This window comes from Ovis aries, chromosome 18, assembly GCF_016772045.2.
Source record: "Ovis aries strain OAR_USU_Benz2616 breed Rambouillet chromosome 18, ARS-UI_Ramb_v3.0, whole genome shotgun sequence".
Classification (NCBI taxonomy): domain Eukaryota; kingdom Metazoa; phylum Chordata; class Mammalia; order Artiodactyla; family Bovidae; genus Ovis; species Ovis aries.
This window is the reverse complement of record NC_056071.1, coordinates 11377275-11396373: the sequence shown is the minus strand read 5'-3', so window position 1 is coordinate 11396373 and position 19099 is coordinate 11377275. Positions and strand designations below refer to the sequence as shown.

At 40.9% G+C, this 19099-nt stretch overlaps 1 long non-coding RNA gene across 1 annotated transcript; it reads left to right on the top strand.

The window, feature by feature from the left end:
• The first annotated feature begins 5224 nt into the window (after window positions 1-5224).
• Window positions 5225-17555, top strand: LOC132658141 (uncharacterized). The gene is made up of 2 exons (XR_009597301.1): window positions 5225-5556; window positions 13808-17555. It is a non-coding gene; the product is annotated as an uncharacterized LOC132658141 (long non-coding RNA).
• Window positions 17556-19099: the final 1544 nt, after the last annotated feature.

The window sequence follows — 19099 nt, the reverse complement described above, 5'->3', positions numbered from 1 at the left end:
AAAATTGGTTCTTTTAAAATTTTTATTTGTATTTTTCTGGCAGGCTTTGGGAAAGGCCCATTTCCTGGCACTCAAAGTCGCCAGTCTTGGCGTGAATAGCTCCTGACAATTCCCAGCATATGGTAAGAGGAGATGCTTCTGCCCACCCATCAGGTAAGTGCCATCTTTCTGACTGCAACAGTGATAGATGTCCTGCTTGGAGAGCAATGACTGCTGGGAAAAGTGCCAAGCAGCCAACTGGCCAAGGCTAGTGAGCAGGTCAGCATGTACCAGGCCTCTGGGTGAGGCAGCCCTGCCCATTCCCAAGCACACTGAGGCCTTTATGCTGGAAAAATGTACTCAGGCGAGTCCTGAATATGGCTAAGGAGCTAAATATTATTATTTGTTTTGCTAGTGTAGCCACAGCATTTTCCAACAAGAATGGTAGTATTTCCAGCTAAATATACCTGCAGAGAGCGTTGATTCCACTTTCAGACAAGAACTCCGCCATAGACCCTCTCTGTCATGAAGCAGACTTAGCTGTCTCAGAGCGGAGGGGCCTGACATTCCAGTTTTTGCTACTCAGTTTATCAAAGCATTTTCCCTTCTGCACTGACTGTCAGTACCTCTCATGTGGTCATTTTCAGACTTCTGGAAGCTACTCTACTGCTTCACTAAAAATAACATGTATATACTCAGTGTAGAAAAGTCAAGTAACCCCCAAAGTGCGAAGAACAAAGATACTATTCAAATACCTCTTGTGCTCATGCTCCGTCACTAAGTCGTGCCTTGCTCTTTGTGAGTCCATGGACTATAGCCCACCAGGCTCCTCTGTCCATGGAATTTTCTAGGCAAGAATACTGCAGTGGGGTGCCATTCCCCAAGTCCAGGGGATCTTCCTGACCCAAGACTCGAACCTTCAGCTCCTGCATCTCCTGCATGGGAAGTCAGGTTCTTCACCACTCAGTCACCTGGGAAGCCCTTCAGATACTTCTACGTAGAGACAATCGCAGCTAATGTTTTGAGAAACAGGCTTGCAGAAATCTCTCTACTCACGTATATATTTTATGAATGAACATATGCCAAGTGCACTCATTCATAACTAGCATTTTCCAACCAATAATATATCATGAATATTATTTTTTAATTGTGGCATCAGAGAGTATTGCATATGTGCACAAATATTTACTTCAGCAGTCCCCTAGGGAGGACATTAGGTTGTTTCCAATTTTCTAATATTACAGCAGTGCTGCCGGGACTGTCTTTCTGTGCTGATGTAATTATTACTTGAGGAAAAAATTCCTAGAAACTGGATTTTTGACTCAGTGGTAGAAGCACTTTGTCCTTTGATGTATTTGCTAAACTTTCCAAAATAAATACTTTGCTACCTTATGTATTCTTAACAATACTGGGTTTTATAAAATGTTATAATATTTATGGATTAATTTGCATTTGCAATATGGGGAAAAATAGCAGCTGGTAATTTTTAGGTGACTGGAATAAAGTGCATACATAGGAGATGGATTAGGAGTCCTTTGGGGGATATTTGATATCAAATGGGGCCATTGATAAGAAGCTGGCAGAAATCTCTGCTAAGAGCTTCAGGAAATACAAATATGAGGTCTTCAGGAGAAGCCACCTCAATCACTGCTAATGTGCCCCAGCATCCAACCGTTTTGCCTTGTTTGGGGTTTATTCCCCCATTGTTTGCTCTTTTAAAACCTCTCATTCTTGTCTTATGGGGCTTCCCTGGTGGCTCAGCAGGTAACAAATCTGCCTGCAATTCAGGAGACATAGGAGCCATGGGTTCTATTCCTGGGTGGGGAAGATCCCCTGGAGAAGGAAAAGGCAACCCACTCCAGGTTCTTGCCTGAATGATCCCATGGACAGAAGAGCCTGGTGGGGGTATAGTCCAAAGGGTGGCAGCGCTGGAAAAGATTGAGCACAAGCGCATTCTCGTCTTATACTCCTCCATTATTTCAGTAAATGGCTTCTCGTAAAACTTCACCAGAACAAAACAGAAACTACTAGAAAGGAAGCTTTCTTTGCCAGCAAACTTATATGTATTCGTAGATTTATATATATTACATTTATTTTTATACTTTTATTGCATTGATGAGGACATGCAGAGCGATGGTGACTCATAGATGTAAATAGGGATGGTTTTAATATTCCACCAAAGTATAATGCTCACTTTAGGTTCCTCCTGGGAATATAGCCCTGTGGTTCTCACCAGGGCAATATGGCCACTCCCCTGGAGACATTTGGTAAAAGATCTGGAGAGGGCTGCCATGGGAATCTAGTCAGTGGTGGGCTGCTGCTGCTGATGCTGCTGCTGCTGCTGCTGCTGCTGAGTCGCTTCAGTCGTGTCCGACTCTGTGAGACCCCAGAGACAGCAGCCCACCAGACTCCCCCATCCCTGGGATTCTCCAGGCAAGAACACTGGAGTGGGTTGCCATTTCCTTCTCCAATGCATGAAAGTGAAAAGTGAAAGTGAAGTCGCTCAGTCGTGTCCGACTCTTAGCGACCCCATGGACTCTGCCTACCAGGCTCCTCCTGCTAAACATCTGTAGCACAGTAAGACCCTCTAGAAAAATTATCTGGCCCCAAATATCAACTGTGCTGAGGTCAAGAATCCCTGCCCCAGCCCACAGTACAGCTCAGTGTCTAGGAAAGAGAACTTGGGAGACAGACTGTTTAGATTTGAATTCTAGCTCTACCACTTACAAAGAGTAGGGTTTGATCAAATGAGGTTAGGATTCTTATGAAGCCTGAATTACGTGTACATGACCCATCATTGACTTTTTTGGAGATCATGCCATATACTAATGCTAATATATAGAAAATAGCTAATGTAGAGAAAGCAATCATTAAGGCGGAACCATTTGTTATCCATCAGCCATACTTTAGGAAACACTTTTAGAAGGAGTTTGAAATGGGCTTGTCCCACAGGCAAGAAGTGAAGTAACGAAGAAAGAATTTGAGTCAGGCATGAAATAGTTAAATTGAACTTGGGTGGAGAACTCCTAGGTGTATACCTCCAGCACTCTTTTCTCCTTTGGACTTTAGTCAAATCCAACGCAGATAATTAATCTTGTAAATCCACATTCTTGTGTCATGCTCCTATTAGCAACTCTGCCTCTGAAATGACAAAAGATTAAGCTCATTTTCTTGTTGGCCAAGATGAGCTGGCTTGGGATGAGAATAGCTACACCAGCTTGGTGCATATCTTTCTCTCCCTATACTTAATATAACCCAGGAGGGTTAGACTGATTCCTCCCAGAAGGGGAGGAAAGAAGAGTGCCATCAGCATCTTTCATGTTTTATTTATTTCTCATTTCTCTTGCCTCCTTTGAGTTGTGTTCTGGAAGAATTCCCTTGCTTTTCTGCTCACCAAAAATTGTTCTTCAGGGGCATCCAGTCTATTTGTCCCATCCATTAAATTTCTCATTGTTTAGGCTTAACTTTCGTATTCTGACCATCACATTTTCCTTTTCAAGATCCTTTTACATATAATATTGATATATTTGTTGTTGTCCAGTTGTTAAGTTGTGTCTGACTTTTTGAGACTCCATGGACTGCAGCATGCCAGGCCTCCCTGTCCGTCACTATCTCCCAGAGTTTGCCCAAGTTCATGTCCATTGAGTCAGTGATGCTATCTAACCAGCTCATCCTTTCATCCTCTACTGATATATACAGTTATATATAATCTAAAATCTTGAGATACGTATATTATATCCCAAGATATGTGGTATTGTCTGTTTTCTCACTAAAGATATTAAGTTCCCTTTTAATCTTTTCCATATAATGGAGGTATAACTCTGCATGTATGGTGTATAGACACTCCGTACACTCTGTTCTTCTTGTCTCTTTTCTTGATTGTTCCAATAGACACCTATTCTGATCCCCTATTCTGTCTTTTGCCAACCTTCAACTTCCAGAGTGGCTGGGATGATATTTTGTGTCAATTGGATGTCCCCAAACTTGGATGTCGAATATGTCTGTGGTTTCTTGGTGCATATGGGACAAAGCCCTGTTCTTCACCTGATGGAGACCATCAACCTCACCAGCCTTTGCCCCCTTCTGGATACTCCAGCCACAAGGACTTTTCCTCAGCTTTTCAGATTCACTGATCTCTTTTTAACTTCAAGGACTTTAAATATTCTCATCACTTCCTTTCCTGTTCCCAGCCTGGCTACCTCCTCTTTCTTCTTTATGAGGAAGGAGAAAACACTCTTGAATCTTTGTTCTAAGTCACTCTGTCATTAATATAATAATGAGAGAATGATAGCATAATTGTTGCTTAGTCAGTAAGTCCTGTCTAACGTTTTGTGATCCTCTGGACTATAACCCCTCAGGCTCCTCTGTCCATGGGATTTCCCAGGCAAGAATACCGGAGTGAGTTGCCATTTCTTTCTCCAGGGGATCTTCCTGACACAAGGGATCAAACCTGCCTTTCCTGCTTGACAGGTGGATTCTTTTCCATGGGGCCACCTGGGAAGCCCCAGTAATATAATTACCCTCTTTTTATTATTATTATTATTTTTTTGCCTACTTACAATAGAGTAAATGGAGAAAATTCTACTGAGTGAGTGATTACATTTAATGTCCATCTTGTTCTTACAGGCAGCTCATTTAAGGTAGAACTATGCCTACAAGGAACTTTATCTTGAGAGCCTAACTCAGACCCTATCCCTTAAATGCTGCAAGGACATCCTTGCTAAATGCACGAATAAGCAAACCATCACGTTGATGACTCCAGATTTTGCAGAATGGCTTCTTAGACTGTGTCGAGGAGGTCTGCCTGCATTTGGCCAGCAAACCCAATCAAACTTATAAGGAAGAGTTCCCTTGCACTCTTTGCCATCTTTGGGTGAGGGATCACTTTCGGAAACCCTGTTACTACCGCACACTACACTGCCGTCTTTGTCTGCAGGAGGCGGAGTGCCCAGGGACCTGGAAAGCAAGTTGTCCCCAGGTATCAGCGCTTACTGATGCCTTGGGGGCCACAAGACAGCGGGGGGGGAAAAAAGAAGTCTGTTCAAGTCAGGCCCCCTCCAGGCTTAGCCTGTCTGCAGATCTCATCAGCAGAAGCACCAATTAGTGCTCATTAGAAAGGTGTTTGGGGGTTTTAATTTATTTTGTTTTCCTGATGTGGATAGCAGGCCTGGAAAGCGTGGACTGCAAAAAAAAAAAAAAAAAAGCTACGTGTTCCAAGAAAAGACACAGTGCTGGGGAGACGGCTGCATTCCAGACCCCACGGCGTGAGGCTACTGTGGGCCTTAACGAGCACTGGTTGCAGCAGGCCCTCTCCGCAGAGGAAGCGGCTGCGCCTGCGAGTGCCGTGCACTGCGGCTGCGCGCGCATCACCCTGCCAAAGATCACTGTCACTTCATAGGGACGGGCCCCGGTGCCCCCGCAGCCCGTGGTGAGAAACAGCTGACGGCTGGTTGTAAAGCTGGGATGGCTACACATTGTTTAAATGACTTACCCTTTATGGATACCGTAGGAGGGAAGGGTCGGAGTGAGTTTCCTGAACTCGGTTGCGTCTGTCTTATGGGTCTTGTGGGAAGGCAGGTGAGAAGCACTGTTCTGGAACAGTGAGCAATTGTTCTTTCCTTAACGCGTGTGTGTTCCCCTGCTTTTTCCATCTACACTCTTTCACAGGATACGCGTTACTTTTCCTTGTGTAATTTCTATTTTGCCTGAAATAGCACAAAGAGGATATGGATTAGAAACAGAGGATATCTTACTAAGAACCACTGAATTGTACATTCTGAAGGGAGGTGAATTACATCTCAATAAAACTGTTTAAGCAAACAACAAGGGGAAAAAAAAAAGGAGGATATCTAAGAGCACAGAGTTTGGCATCAGGCTATGCCTTAGCCCCAGACATCTAAATCTTAGCTGGGTGACCTTGGGCTCATCATTAACCACTGTGAGCCTCAGTTTCCCTGAGAGGTAATAATACTTGCTCTGCTTATATCACATGATTGCTGTGATTACTGGGCTTCTCAGGTGACCCTAGTGGTAAAGAACCTGTCTGCCAATGCAGAAAACAAAAGAGTCGCAGGTTCAGTCCCTGGTTTGGGAAGACCCCCTGGAGGAGGGCACGGCAACCCACTCCAGTATTCTTGCTTGGAGAATCCCATGGACAGAGGAGCCTGGTGGGCTATGGTCCATAGCATCTCAAAGAGTTGGACACAGGCTCAAAGGGTTGGACAGTCTCAAAGAGTCGGACACGGCTGAAGTGAATTAGCATGCATGCACAAGAGACAGGATACTGAAATTATACTGAAATATAAATTATTGATGGCTCAATGTGACTACCAGTGGTGGTCGGGAGAGTCCCAATGCCCAGGAGAGGTCAGAGGTGCAGCTGGGGAAAGGAAGAAAAGAGGTGGCAGATATGGAAAATAACCCCTGATAGAAAATTGAGCTATAGGACATGGGTGGGCTAAGTGAGCAGTTTTCCTCTGAAAGGTCCTTATTTAATTACTCAGTTTAAAATTACTATCTAAATTTGAATGATTGCATTTCTTCATTCATTTCTTCACTCACTTGCTAGCAAGTTTTCCTAAACTATGGTGTGGTAGTTGGTGATTGAGGAGATCTAGAAATAATGTAAACCAATCTTCTGACTTCAAGGAATTTGCTGTCTCATAGGGAAGAGAAGAGACACTAGAGAAATTAGTGTAATCCACCAGGATATCAATGTAGAGAGTAGTGACCTTTACATTGTGGATTTCAAAGGACAGAGCTTCTAAACAATACCTTGGAGACAGGTCTGGTTTTGGTAAATGAGGATGTGATGGTTAAGAGTTTTCCAGGTAGAGGGAAGACCATGAGTAAGAGCTTGATGATCTGATTTTCAACTGGATACTCACACTGTCTGGTCAAAAAGTCTTCCCAACCCTTCTGAGGACCTTCTTCTCCAAGACCAGCCTGCACTGCATGCGAAGGGAAGGAGGATCCTTCTGGCCCCTCCGAGAGCAAGGCTGCCCCTGGCTTCCCTCTTTTCACTAGTGAAGGGTGACTTAACTCCAGGTGTTTTCACTTCAGAGACTCCACTAGCCACCATACGCTCAGCACTTGGAAGGTAACAAATTTGCTATGTCACAATTGATAATCAACTCTAGTAAAAGAATGTCCGAATCAATTGAGCTTTTAGCAAGGGCAAACCGGCTGGACGCAGGCGGGCTCCCAGCTAGAGCTGGCTGGGCTTGATAAATTTGCCCTTATTATGGCTATTGATGTTTAAATTTCTTCAGGGATGTTGTTACATGGGTGCCTGGTGGTGACAGAGGTACGGTGACCTCCTTCGATCCTTAATCTACACCTGTTAGTTGGCTCCCTGGTTGCCTCTGAGTATACTCAGGCTTAAAGGTTAACAAAAGAAAAACAGGCCAAGTTTACGCGGCGGCAGCCACGGATCAATGCAAGTAAATAACCTTCTCTGTCTTATTTCCCCAAGCATTATTGATCCACGTTCTTTGTTCTTTGCCATGTTTCTGTCTTTCTTTTCCCAGGGGACACTCAACGATCAGCTCGTATTGGACATGTTAACTGGCACATTATGACAGCTCCCATTTTGTCACTCGATGTGGTCACACACACACACACACACACACACACACACACTTAATTTTACTTTGGTGTAGGAAGCTGGTCTACTAAGCCATTGACTGGCAAGTGAATCTCTGACAAAAACCTCCTTTGCTCCAATTTCTTTCCTTTTTCTTCTGTAGCAAGCAGATGAATTCTGTGATCCTCTATTACATTAACAGGTTTATTTGCTGGTTTTTTATGGCGATCAAAATGGGTATTCATCTAATGATTTAAAAATAAATTCACCATCAGCTGAAGCTTAGGACGTATTCTAGGTGAGTTGTACATGGTCATATCTGGTCTCACTCCCACAGAACTTATGTTTCTTTAAAAATTGTGTCCTTCTTTTTTAATTTCCCTGGAAGTTTTGAAAGGCTATTTGTCATCTTCCGTTCATTGTCTCTGTGAAACTCTAGGGGATTTTATAGTGATATTTCTTGCCATCCTGAACTCCATCCTTTCTCCAGTAAGGGTCTGCTGGTACCCCAACAAGACCGGTGCTCGAAGTGGTCCGTGTTAATTCGGACATGCTAGTTTTCTTATTAAATACATTGATTCTTATTCATATGTGTCTGCTGTATGTATATCAATCCTAAAATAGAATTTCCCCATAATTTAAAATATTCTATAAAAGCAAGAATGCTGTTTTCTAAAACCCATTATATTTTAAGCCACATTAGTCTAGTTGAGGGCTCCCTTGTCGCTCAGCTGGTAAAGAATCCACCTGCAATGCCAGAGACCTGGGTTTGATCCCTGAGTTCGGAAGATCCCCTGGAGAAGGGAAAGGCTACCCATTCCAGTATTTTGGCCTGGAGAATCCCATGGCTTGTATAGTCCATGAAGTCTCAAAGAGTCAGGCATGACTGAATGACTTTCACTTGCTTTCTTGTCTAGTTGAAAGGAAAGACCTCCTCTTTAAGTTACAGAATAAGTAAGGCTCAGTGAATGATAAAATCATGATAGTCAGTGTGTCCCTTGTTCTGTGGATCTCCTGAGTTGAGACCTATGATTTAATTCTGAGAAAAATACTTAAAAGAACTTCGCAGTACTATAAGAATACTATAGTACTACATACTATATACTATATACTACTACAATACTATTTTTGTATTTGGCATCCTGGAAGGTAAGGCCAACACTTTTAAGCTAAAAACATATTTGAATGAAAAAAATAGAACTCAGTGCCTGTAATTGTTGTCCTGAAACTGAACATTTATAATGCCAAACAAAATAGAGCCATTACTAGTTATTTTGCAAAGAAAAAGTCCATTAGCAACTAGTTACTGCCAATATTTCCTCTGTGGACAACTTTTAAAAAATTAAGCCAATATTGGTGATCTAATGTGTTGAAACAGACTGTAATTATCTAAAGTCTTTAGGGTCAATAGCGTAAAATCTTTCTCTTAAATTATTTGACCAAACAAACTTCACTTGCCCAGGGATGTATGTCAATAACATGCGTCTGTCTCTCTTTCATTCATCAGTCATTAAAATGACCCATGTATAATAGTTACTATATTTGTCTCCTAGTACCCAATTTAGTATTCTGTTTAATCCACTGAAGGGTCACCTTTTAAGTGATATGTTGGTGGAATATGAAAACTTATTTCTAGCATTACTCTACATGCAGAAATCACTGCAGGCATTGCTTGAGAATGTGAAATCAGTTATCATTAATGTCTAGAGCTTTTCATCCTTGATGTGCTTTGCAAACACTAATTAATGAATCTTCATATGACAGTCATGTCCAATGAGTTGTTCACATTCTGTTCCACAGATTAGAACCCTTGGATTTTGGCCACTAACTTAACCTACCTCACTATTTCAGATAGTGAGCAGCAGAAGTAATGGCCCCAGGACTATAGGCTCTTGATCCTGTGTGTAGTGTACCGGGATGCTCTCTGAAATGGCAAATGTGTTTTCTTCTTGGATATTCTCATCTTTTAGCATCTCCTCTTTGTTTTTAGGTTACGTCATCTCTAGTTTCATATAACCATATAACTATAAATACTATTCAAACATTTTATTAGCACTTAAAAAATTATTATTGGACTATAGTTGATTTTCAACGTTGTGTGAATTTCAGGTGTGCGACTCAGTGAATCAGTTATACATATCCATATACCCACCTCTTTAGATTCTTTTCCCATATAGATAGCTTCAGACTATCAGGTAGAGTTCGCTGTGCTATGCAACAGGTTCTGATTAGTTATCTGTTTGATGCACAGTAGTGTATATGTCAGGCTCAGCCTCTCCGTTTATCACTCCCCCTTCTTAAGCTCTGTGAACCATAAATTTGCTTTCTGTATTTCTGACTCTTGTTTTGTAGATAAGTTTATTTGTACATGTTTGTAAAGAATATTCCACATATGAGCGATGCCATATGCTATTTGTCTTTCTCTGTCTGACTTACTTCACTCAGATGACAGTGTCTAGGTCCATCCATGGCATTATTTTGTTCTCTTTCATTGCTGAGTAATATTCCATTGTATGTAGGTACCATGTCTTCTTTATCCACTCCAGGGTTAATGGACATTTAGGTTGCTTCCATGTCCTGGATGTTGTAGATAGTGCTCGAATGTACACTGAGGTGCTTTTATCTTTTTGAATTCTCATGTTACATATGTTTTTCAGGAGATTATATTACATATTTTAGACATAGTTTTGGAATTAGGCTTTATTTTTATGGTGTTTTTTTTTTCCCCAGTCACTGGCCCTCCCACAAAGGTCAGCGCAGTTTTGGAACACATGGTCAGACTTTGAACAGAAATAATTACAGAGTCAATTGAGTGTATTTTAACCTTAGAATTTCTGCCAAATAGCCTCTTCTTTTCTGTCCCCTAAGCTGTTGTTGGAAGTTAAAGAAGGCAAAAGGAGTATTTTCAAAGCTTTAAAGCATTTAGTTTTGTAGAAAGAGTCTGCTTGGGGATTGTTTATCCCCACAAATGAGAATTTTGTCAGTTCATGCTATACTATGAAAGAACCAAAAATTTCTCAGAAATGATATTCAAAGACATCTTTAGTGTAGAGAATGAAAACATAATCATTGCCATTTTTACCGTTGCTACAAGCCTTCTATTTATTTGTTTTTTCCTATCCCTTTTAAGATATACCTTTCTTATAGAATTTCAGTCTTAAAATAAACCTTGTAAAATACTTAAGTATTCCAAGTTTACCCTAGTCATGAAACAGCTGCATAGTAGCTTTATCTGAAGACCAGAAATTGTTCTATTATTTCTGACACAGTTCTAATATATATATATATATATATATATATATATATATATATATATATATGATATCAGGCTCCTCTGTCCATGGGATTCTCCAGGCAAGAATACTGGAGTGGGTTGCCATTTCCTCCTCCAGGGGCTCTTCCCCACCCAGGGACTGAACCCATGTCTCTTTCCTCTCCAGCACTGGCAGGTGAGTTCTTTACCATTAGTGCTGCCTAGAACACATAAATGCTGACTAGACACATAAATGGTTTACCCTAGTGGCTCAGATGGTAAAGGGTCTGCCGGCAATGCAGGAGACTCAGGTTCAATCCTTGGGTTTGGAAGATCTGTGGAGAGAGGAATGACTGTGACTGTGTTCTCCAGTTTCTTGCCTGGAGAATCCCATGGACTCAGCAACCTGGCGGGCTACAGTCCATGTGGTCACAAAGAGTCAGACATGACTGAGTAACTAACACCTTCACACATACACCCACACACATAGACACACACATATAAAATTTAACTTATCCAGAAAAAAAGGAATATTTTAATACACAAAATTTGTAATTTTCCCAAGATATCTCAGTAGGTTTTTTATGTACATACATAGGCTGCAATAGGCAAGGCATGTTAAAATAAATCTTCCAAACACATCAACACAGTTAGGCACCTCTGGGTTCTTTCTACTAGTTTTCCCAAGGAAGTTTAGTCTGAGGAATCCCATAAAGATAAGATGTCCTGCTGTGTGAAAGTACACATAGAACATTTTTAAATGTGCTCCCATAGAAAGAATGTCTACAGACACCAGAGACTTGGTGGATTAGAGCCATTTAAACATGCAGTATAATTCATCTGCATGAAAAGCATGTTCAGTTCAGCTCAGTCGCTCAGTCATATCTGACTCTTTGAAACCCCATGGACTACAGCACACTAGGCCTCCCTGTCCATCACCAGCTCCTGGAGCTTGCTCAAACTCATGTCCGTCAAGTTGGTGATGCCATGCAACCATTTCATCCTCTTTCATCCCCGTCTCCTCCTGCCATGACATGCATCTCCATGAGATACATATTAGATGATAATTATCCTGAGCATTCTCACTGAGAATGACTTTATTATCAATGTACATCATTTACTATCCCTTTCTGTCCCATAAGCCTACTTGTTTGTTTTTATCAGGCAACATCTCTAAAACCATTGTGAACTTCTTGACGAGAAAGGCTGTGTCTTAACTGTTTTTGTAGGCCCAGTGTCTAGCAGTGTCTACACATCAAAGGTATTTTTAAAATGTCTATATGGAGACTGATACAGCCACAAGCATTAAATTATCATACCACTTTACCACTTTTTGAGAGTTATCGTTAGTGAGATTTGGAATACTAAGAGTTTACTAAGTCAGTGGGCCACATTAAAAAAGGCTTGGAATCACACACATAGGGATCTGGAGTAGCTCCAAGCATGAATGAAAATCACTTGGAGCAGATCTGTGAGGACCCTACTGAATTTTGCCTCATTCCCTGAGAGATTTCAGATTCCACATGGTCAGAGCTGAAACCCAACTCTAAATTTTGCTTCAACTTTCAGTAGGCATCTTAGACCTGGGAGTTTGAGCTCTGTGATGAATGGACCGGCTTCTCCAAGTCTGACAGAAATAACAATAGAAGAGGAGATAATTGCTTTGGGGGATATACACTCCAGTTGATTCTGAACTAATACCAAGGAATCATTGGCTCCATGAGCTTGAGGGAAGGCCATGTGGTGTAGCAATAGTTCTCAAACTTCAACAAGCACACAAGTCAACCAGGAGCCATTGAAACAATGTTGATCCTAAGTCAGTAGATCTGAGGCATGGCTTGAGATGCTGCAGTTTTAACCAGCTCTCAGATGGTGTCATTGGTGGTGTGGTAAGGAACATACTTTGAATAGCAAGGGTACAACATACAGTTACAGACTTTGGAAACAGAGAGACCCAGGGTTCAATCCTAACTGTGCTGCTTATCAGAAACAGGATTTTGTGCAAACTTAAAAGATTCCAGAGTCTTGATTTTCCTAATTGCCAAATGACATTACTAATTCTTATCCCCCTGAGTTTAGGATTAAGTGAGATAGAGTATGCATCTTTCCCCCTTTTTTTAAAGGGTGGAAAAATGTAACCCCCTTGTTTCTTTGAAGACTTAGTAGATATCTGAAATAAGAATATTTTTGTAACCTCTTTAAGGTTAAGTGTTTCTATCTATGAAGTGAAGATCATGCTACAATTTCTAAATATCTGAGATCACAAATGAAAAAGTCTCTAACCAAGATGCACGCATCTAGAGCAAGATGCACGCATGCTAAGTCACTTCGGTCGTGTCTGACTCCTTTTGACCCTAAGAACCATAGCCCGCCAGGCTCCTCTGCCCATGGGATTCGGCGGGCAAGAATACTTCAATGGGTTGCCTTGCCCTCCTCCAGGGAATCTTCCCCCTAGAGCAAGATAGGTACAGCAAAAGTATTATTCTCTCTCACTCTACATGAACATAACTTAAGAAAACCAGTGTATACCTGTAACACCATGGTGGTAAAATGATGGTTGGCGCACTCTTTCTCATTTTGCATACAGAAAAATTAAGCCCCCTAAATGTTTGTGCATTATTTCAAGAGCAAAATTAGTTGGGAAATCTTCTTGCACTTTTAATCTATACTCTTATAGAGGAATTGCTATGTAAGAAATACAGAGTTTTGCTCCATCTTGTTTTGCGTTTTGTTCTGCAGCTGGAAAATGGATGTACATAAGTGAAATTTAAAGCATTTGTTATGTCTTAAGGCCCTATTCTTTGTTCCTGTATGAGAGTCATGCAGCTTAATTTAACCATTATTCAACTGCTTGAGACTTACACAGCAAATAGAGTCAGTCAGAGGGGTTAACCAGTTTTGCAGTAACAAATCACCTTGAAATACTCATGGTTTAAAGAATAACAAGTTTTTGCTTATCACTTTTACGCTGCATGCTATTTTTACACCAGGATGGAGCGGTGAAGAGACTCTTTACTGTCGTCACTTAAGGACCCAGGCTGGTGGAGCAGCTACCATCCCGACTCTTGCAGCTGTCATTTCAGAGGGAACTCTGCAAGGATCTTTTACTGGTAACTGGATGCTGTAGCAAAAACAATTTGCTCTCACAACTCACTGGTCTCAGTGAGACATATGGCCCCATCCAACCAACACAATGGACAAGAACTATAATCCCACCACGGTCCTGGAAGGAAGATACAAGAAATCCATGGAAAATAGCTCAAATGACCCCCATTCTTACTTTATCAGGCACAGATATTTATGCTTCCTCGTTTTCCCTGAGCTGTCTCTACCATGCCACTAACTACTCATTCATTCTGACCCCTTGACTTCAACAACACAGAAGCCAAACAGACACACACTGGGGTGCCTGGACCCTTCCACCCCCTTCAGACTTTGAATGCAGGGTATGGACTCAGACATTACTGAAAGCCTCGGAAGGAAAGAGATGATACCAATCAGAAATGTGTTGGCTGTTAAACCTCCCACTATGACTTCTGGAGTGAATTTTGATCAGTGATAAAGAGAAAATTTCCCTCCTTCACACATGTTAAGGACTGCTCTGAGATTTTACCTTGCAGCATTTCGTGAAAAGGCAGACAGACCCGATGAGCAGTTTGCTGCACCCCTCTGTGGCTCCTCATCCACAAAGGTCAGCATCACCGTGCATCACTTGAATTGACTTACGTTTCCTCTTGCCTAACGCTGTCTTTTTCCTCATCTTTGTCAACCTGGGGTTGCACCTCCCAGCTAAAGTATTGACACTTGAATCCTTTCTTTAGGCTAATTTCTCAAGCACCTAAGTTGTGCTGCCTAACAGATCTGCTTCAGTTTCTGCTTGTACACAGTCTAATATTGAAATTCTGACCAAACTTAATGCTTGATTCAACATGGAACCAAACAAGGCCATGTTTATTTGGTGGGAATCTTCCAATGGACCTCAATATTGCCAAAGAGTATTTTTATTATTTTCGTATTTGACAGCTTGGACAGTGAGCTTATCCAATTATATCAATAACTGATTCAATCATTATTAAAATTATAATGTTACTCTGGAACTATGGACCTTTTAAGGTGATTACTTCTCTGTGGTGGGGTCTGGCCAGTGCTCTGTGGGATGTTTGGCAGCATCCCTGGGCTGCACCAGTGTCACTTCCGGTTGTGACAGTCAGGAGTGTCTGTTGCTGTTGCTGTTGCTGTTCAGCCGCTCAGTTGTGTCTCACTCATTGCCATCGCATGGACTGCAGCACGCCAGGCCTCCCTGTCCGTCACCATCTCCCGGAGTTGGCCCAAACTCATGTCCATTGAGTCGGTGATGCCATCCAACCATCTCATCTTCTGCCCCTCCCTTCTCCTCCTGCCCTCAATCTTTCCCAGCATCGGGGTCTCTTTCAGTGAGTTGACTCTCCCTATCAGATGGCCAAAGTATTGGAGCTTCAGCCTCAGTCCGTCCAATGAGAATTCAGAGGCAATTTCCTTTAGGACTTAGAAATGTCTGTAGACCTTGTCAAAAATACCCTGAGGGTAAAAATCAGCCGTCGTTGAGAACCACTAATATAAACAATTTGGTAGCTTGCACTTTTGAAGGTAATTACATTTTAAGCCATGATTTAGCGATATTGTACTGATCTTCCTGTTGTCACATGCAATATGAGATGCTGTGCTGTGAGATGCTGGGTGGCTTCCCTGGTGGCTCAGTGGCAAAGAATCTGCCTGCCAATGCGAGAGACGCAGGAGATGTGGTTTCGATCCTGGGTTGGGAGGATCCCCTGGAGTAGAAAATGGCAACCAACTCCCATATCCTTACCTGGAAAATTCCAGGGACAAAGGAGTTTGGCAGGCCGCAGTTTGTGGGGTCACAAGGAGTCAGACAGGAGTGAGCATGCACACACACACAGACACACACACGCATATATATTTTTCCCCATTAAGTTAAATACAATGAAAAACACAGGGGGGTACCATTCTAAATTAGTGAAGATGTAACAGGGAAAAATTTAGATATGTGAGATAGAAAGACATACAGATGGATTGATGTTAGAGATAGATAATAGAAAATCAGAATACACGAGTATTTCTAAATAGATTTTATGCTGAATATACTTTTTTCAATGCATAGTTACTACATTTGTATACACATGAATGCTGCTAAATTTTAAAAAATGTTCAGGAGATGGATGACGGTTAAAGTTCACAATAATATGAATGTACTTAGTACCACTAAACTGTACAGATAAATATGGTTAAAATAGTATGTTTTATATTATGGAGTTCTACCACAATTAAAAATATTTTAAAAGAAATAAGTATAAAGAAAAAGATAATTTATATTCTAGCCTTTATTGGGATTATTTTTTTCCCTACTGGAAACTTTTTCCTTAAGCAATGAAGAACAGAGTAGATTGTTCAAATTGTCATGAAATTCAAATGAAGAAGTCTAAATTAATGAGGTTTTGCTGTGCTTGAACATATGCAGAGGACTGATATCAGATCATCTCCAGACTTCAACCAATAGCAATTACACTTGTATCTTTAGTGGTGTCAACCTGAATTAAAAATTGGCTGGCTTTATTAAGAATACCCCTAACAGACTTCTTAATTAATTTGGAGATACTATCAAGTAATGTAGTTCACTGCAGCTTCTAAGATGGATAACATAAATACACCTTTCTACTTTTTACTTTATTATAAATTCAAGATTTTTAAAAGTAGAACATAATAATTGCTCAACGTAAGTCAGATCCAGTGGGAAAAACTCATGTTAAAGATTCTTTGTTTAAACATATTTCTAATTCCTCTATCCCTAGTAATTGTTTCTTTACTATTAAATTTAATTACACTAGTCAATCAGATAATCTGGGTGTGCTACATTTGTCGCTGTTCAGTTGCTCAGTGGTGCCTGGCTCTTTGCAACCCCATGGACTGCAGCACGCTAGGCTTCCCTGTCCTTCATTATCTCTTGGAGTTTGCTCAGTCTCATGTCCATCGAGTCGATGATGCCATCCCACCATCTCACCTTCTGTCGCCTCCTCCTCCTTCTGCCCTCAGTCTTTCCCAGCCTCGGGGTCTTTTCCAGTGAGTCAGCACTTCACATCAGATGGCCAAGGTATTGGAGCCTCAGCTTCAGCATCAGTCCTTCCAATGAATATTCAGAGTTGATTTCCTTTAAGATTGACTGGTTTGATCTCCTTGCTGTCCAAGGGACTCTCAAGAGTCTTCTGCAGCACCACAGTTCAAAAGCATCAATTGTTTGGTGTTTAGCCTTCTCTATGGTCCAACTCTCGCATGTGTACGTGACTACTGGAGAAATCATAGCTTTGGCTCTGTGGACCTTTGTTAGCAAAATGATGCCTCTGCTTTGTCGGACACTGTCTAGGTTTGTCACAGTTTTTCTTCAAGGAGCAAGTGCCTTTCGATTTCATGGCTGCAGTCACTGTCTGCAGTCAGTGTCCCACTGAGTTTTCTTCAAGAGTCAAACTGATGCTATAGGTCTCGTTAAACTGATTCACTTGCTTGAATCACTCTTTACATGTACATGATACCTAGTTAAAAATGACTTCAAGATAAAGATATACAGTATGAATGTATAATTTTGTACATGTGTGTAAGATGTAAAAATAAGATCCCTAAAAGGATGCCCCAAACTATTAAAAATGGCTCTCTCTAAATGGTGGGATTAAAAAACTTTTGAAAAGATTGTTTCCTTTGTATTTTTCTGTTTGAGTTTCTCACAATCACTATGGACTATTTTTCACCAAAACATTTTAAATACTCTTAAACACGTGGCTTTTGCTTATTGAAACACTTTAAATAATGTGTCCAAAATGCTATCAACTCTCAATATATATTTGGCTTCCCTTGTGTTTCAAACAGTAGAGAATCTGCCTGCAGTGAGGGAAGAACTGTGTTCAGTCCCACGGTCTGGAAAATCCCCTGCAAAAGCAAATGGCTACTCATGCCAGTATTCTTGCCTGAAGAATTCCATGGACAGAGGAGCCTGGCAGGCTATAGTCCATGGGGTTGCAAAGGCTGAACACAACTGAGCAACTGACACTTTCATATATATTTAATTTCTCAAAATATCCCTTCAAAAGTGAAAAAAACGTGGCCTATTTCTGAAAATACCATTTATGAATATAATAATAAAACATACATTTTTTCTCATACTATTAAATATTTTGAAATATTGCTAGTTAAACAACAACAACAAAAAATCTGGGACTTAAAGCAAAAGAAATGTAAGGCTGCTTTTTCCCAACATTTTAATTTGATGTCTTGATTTTTATTTTTTTAATTTTTGCAGGTCTATAATTCCCTTTCATTGAGATTTCTTCATCATGGAATGAAATCGCAGAGGACACTGAATTGACTCAAGTCATCATTTTTATAATGTTGCTTAATATATAAAAGTGTAAAACTGAGTACAGACTATCCATGATTATAATTTCTTTGCAACTAATAATTCTCAGCAAATTCATAAATGCATGCAAAACTGTAAAGCCAAGAAAGTCTAATAAACCATTGTTTTTTTAATATTTGAAGAATTTTATAATACTTATGTTACTTGTACAAATAGTAATTCAATATTTTTATAGATTATATTCCATTTAAAGTAATCATAGAATTTGGCTGTATTCCCTGTGCTGTACATTATATCCTTATATCTTAATTTTATACCTAGTCATTTGTGCCTCTTAATCCCCTTCTCCTATCTTGCCTCTCTCCTATGTTCATAGCATCATTATTTACAGTAGCCGAAATATAGAGGCAACTGGTGTCCGTCAACGAATGGATAAGAAAGATGTCACACACACACACACACACACACACACACACACACACACACACAAATGGAATATTACTCAATCCTTAAAATGAATTTCATTTTTGCCATTTTCACCAATATAGATGGCCAGTAGGATGTTATGCTTAGTGAAGTAAGATGGACAAAGACAGTGAAACATTATTGTTAATAAGGAGTGCTGCTGCTGCTGCTACTAAGTCACTTCAGTCGTGTCCGACTCTGTGCGACCCCATAGGCTGCAGCCCACCAGGCGCCCCTGTCCCTGGGATTCTCCAGGCAAGAACACTGGAGTGGGTTTCCATTTCCTTCTCCAATGCATAAAAGTGAAAAATGAAAGTGAAAAGTGAAAGTGAAGTGGCTCAGTCGTGTCTGACTCTTAGCAACTCCATGGACCGCAGTCTACTAGGCTCCTCCATCCATGGGATTTTCCAGGCAATAG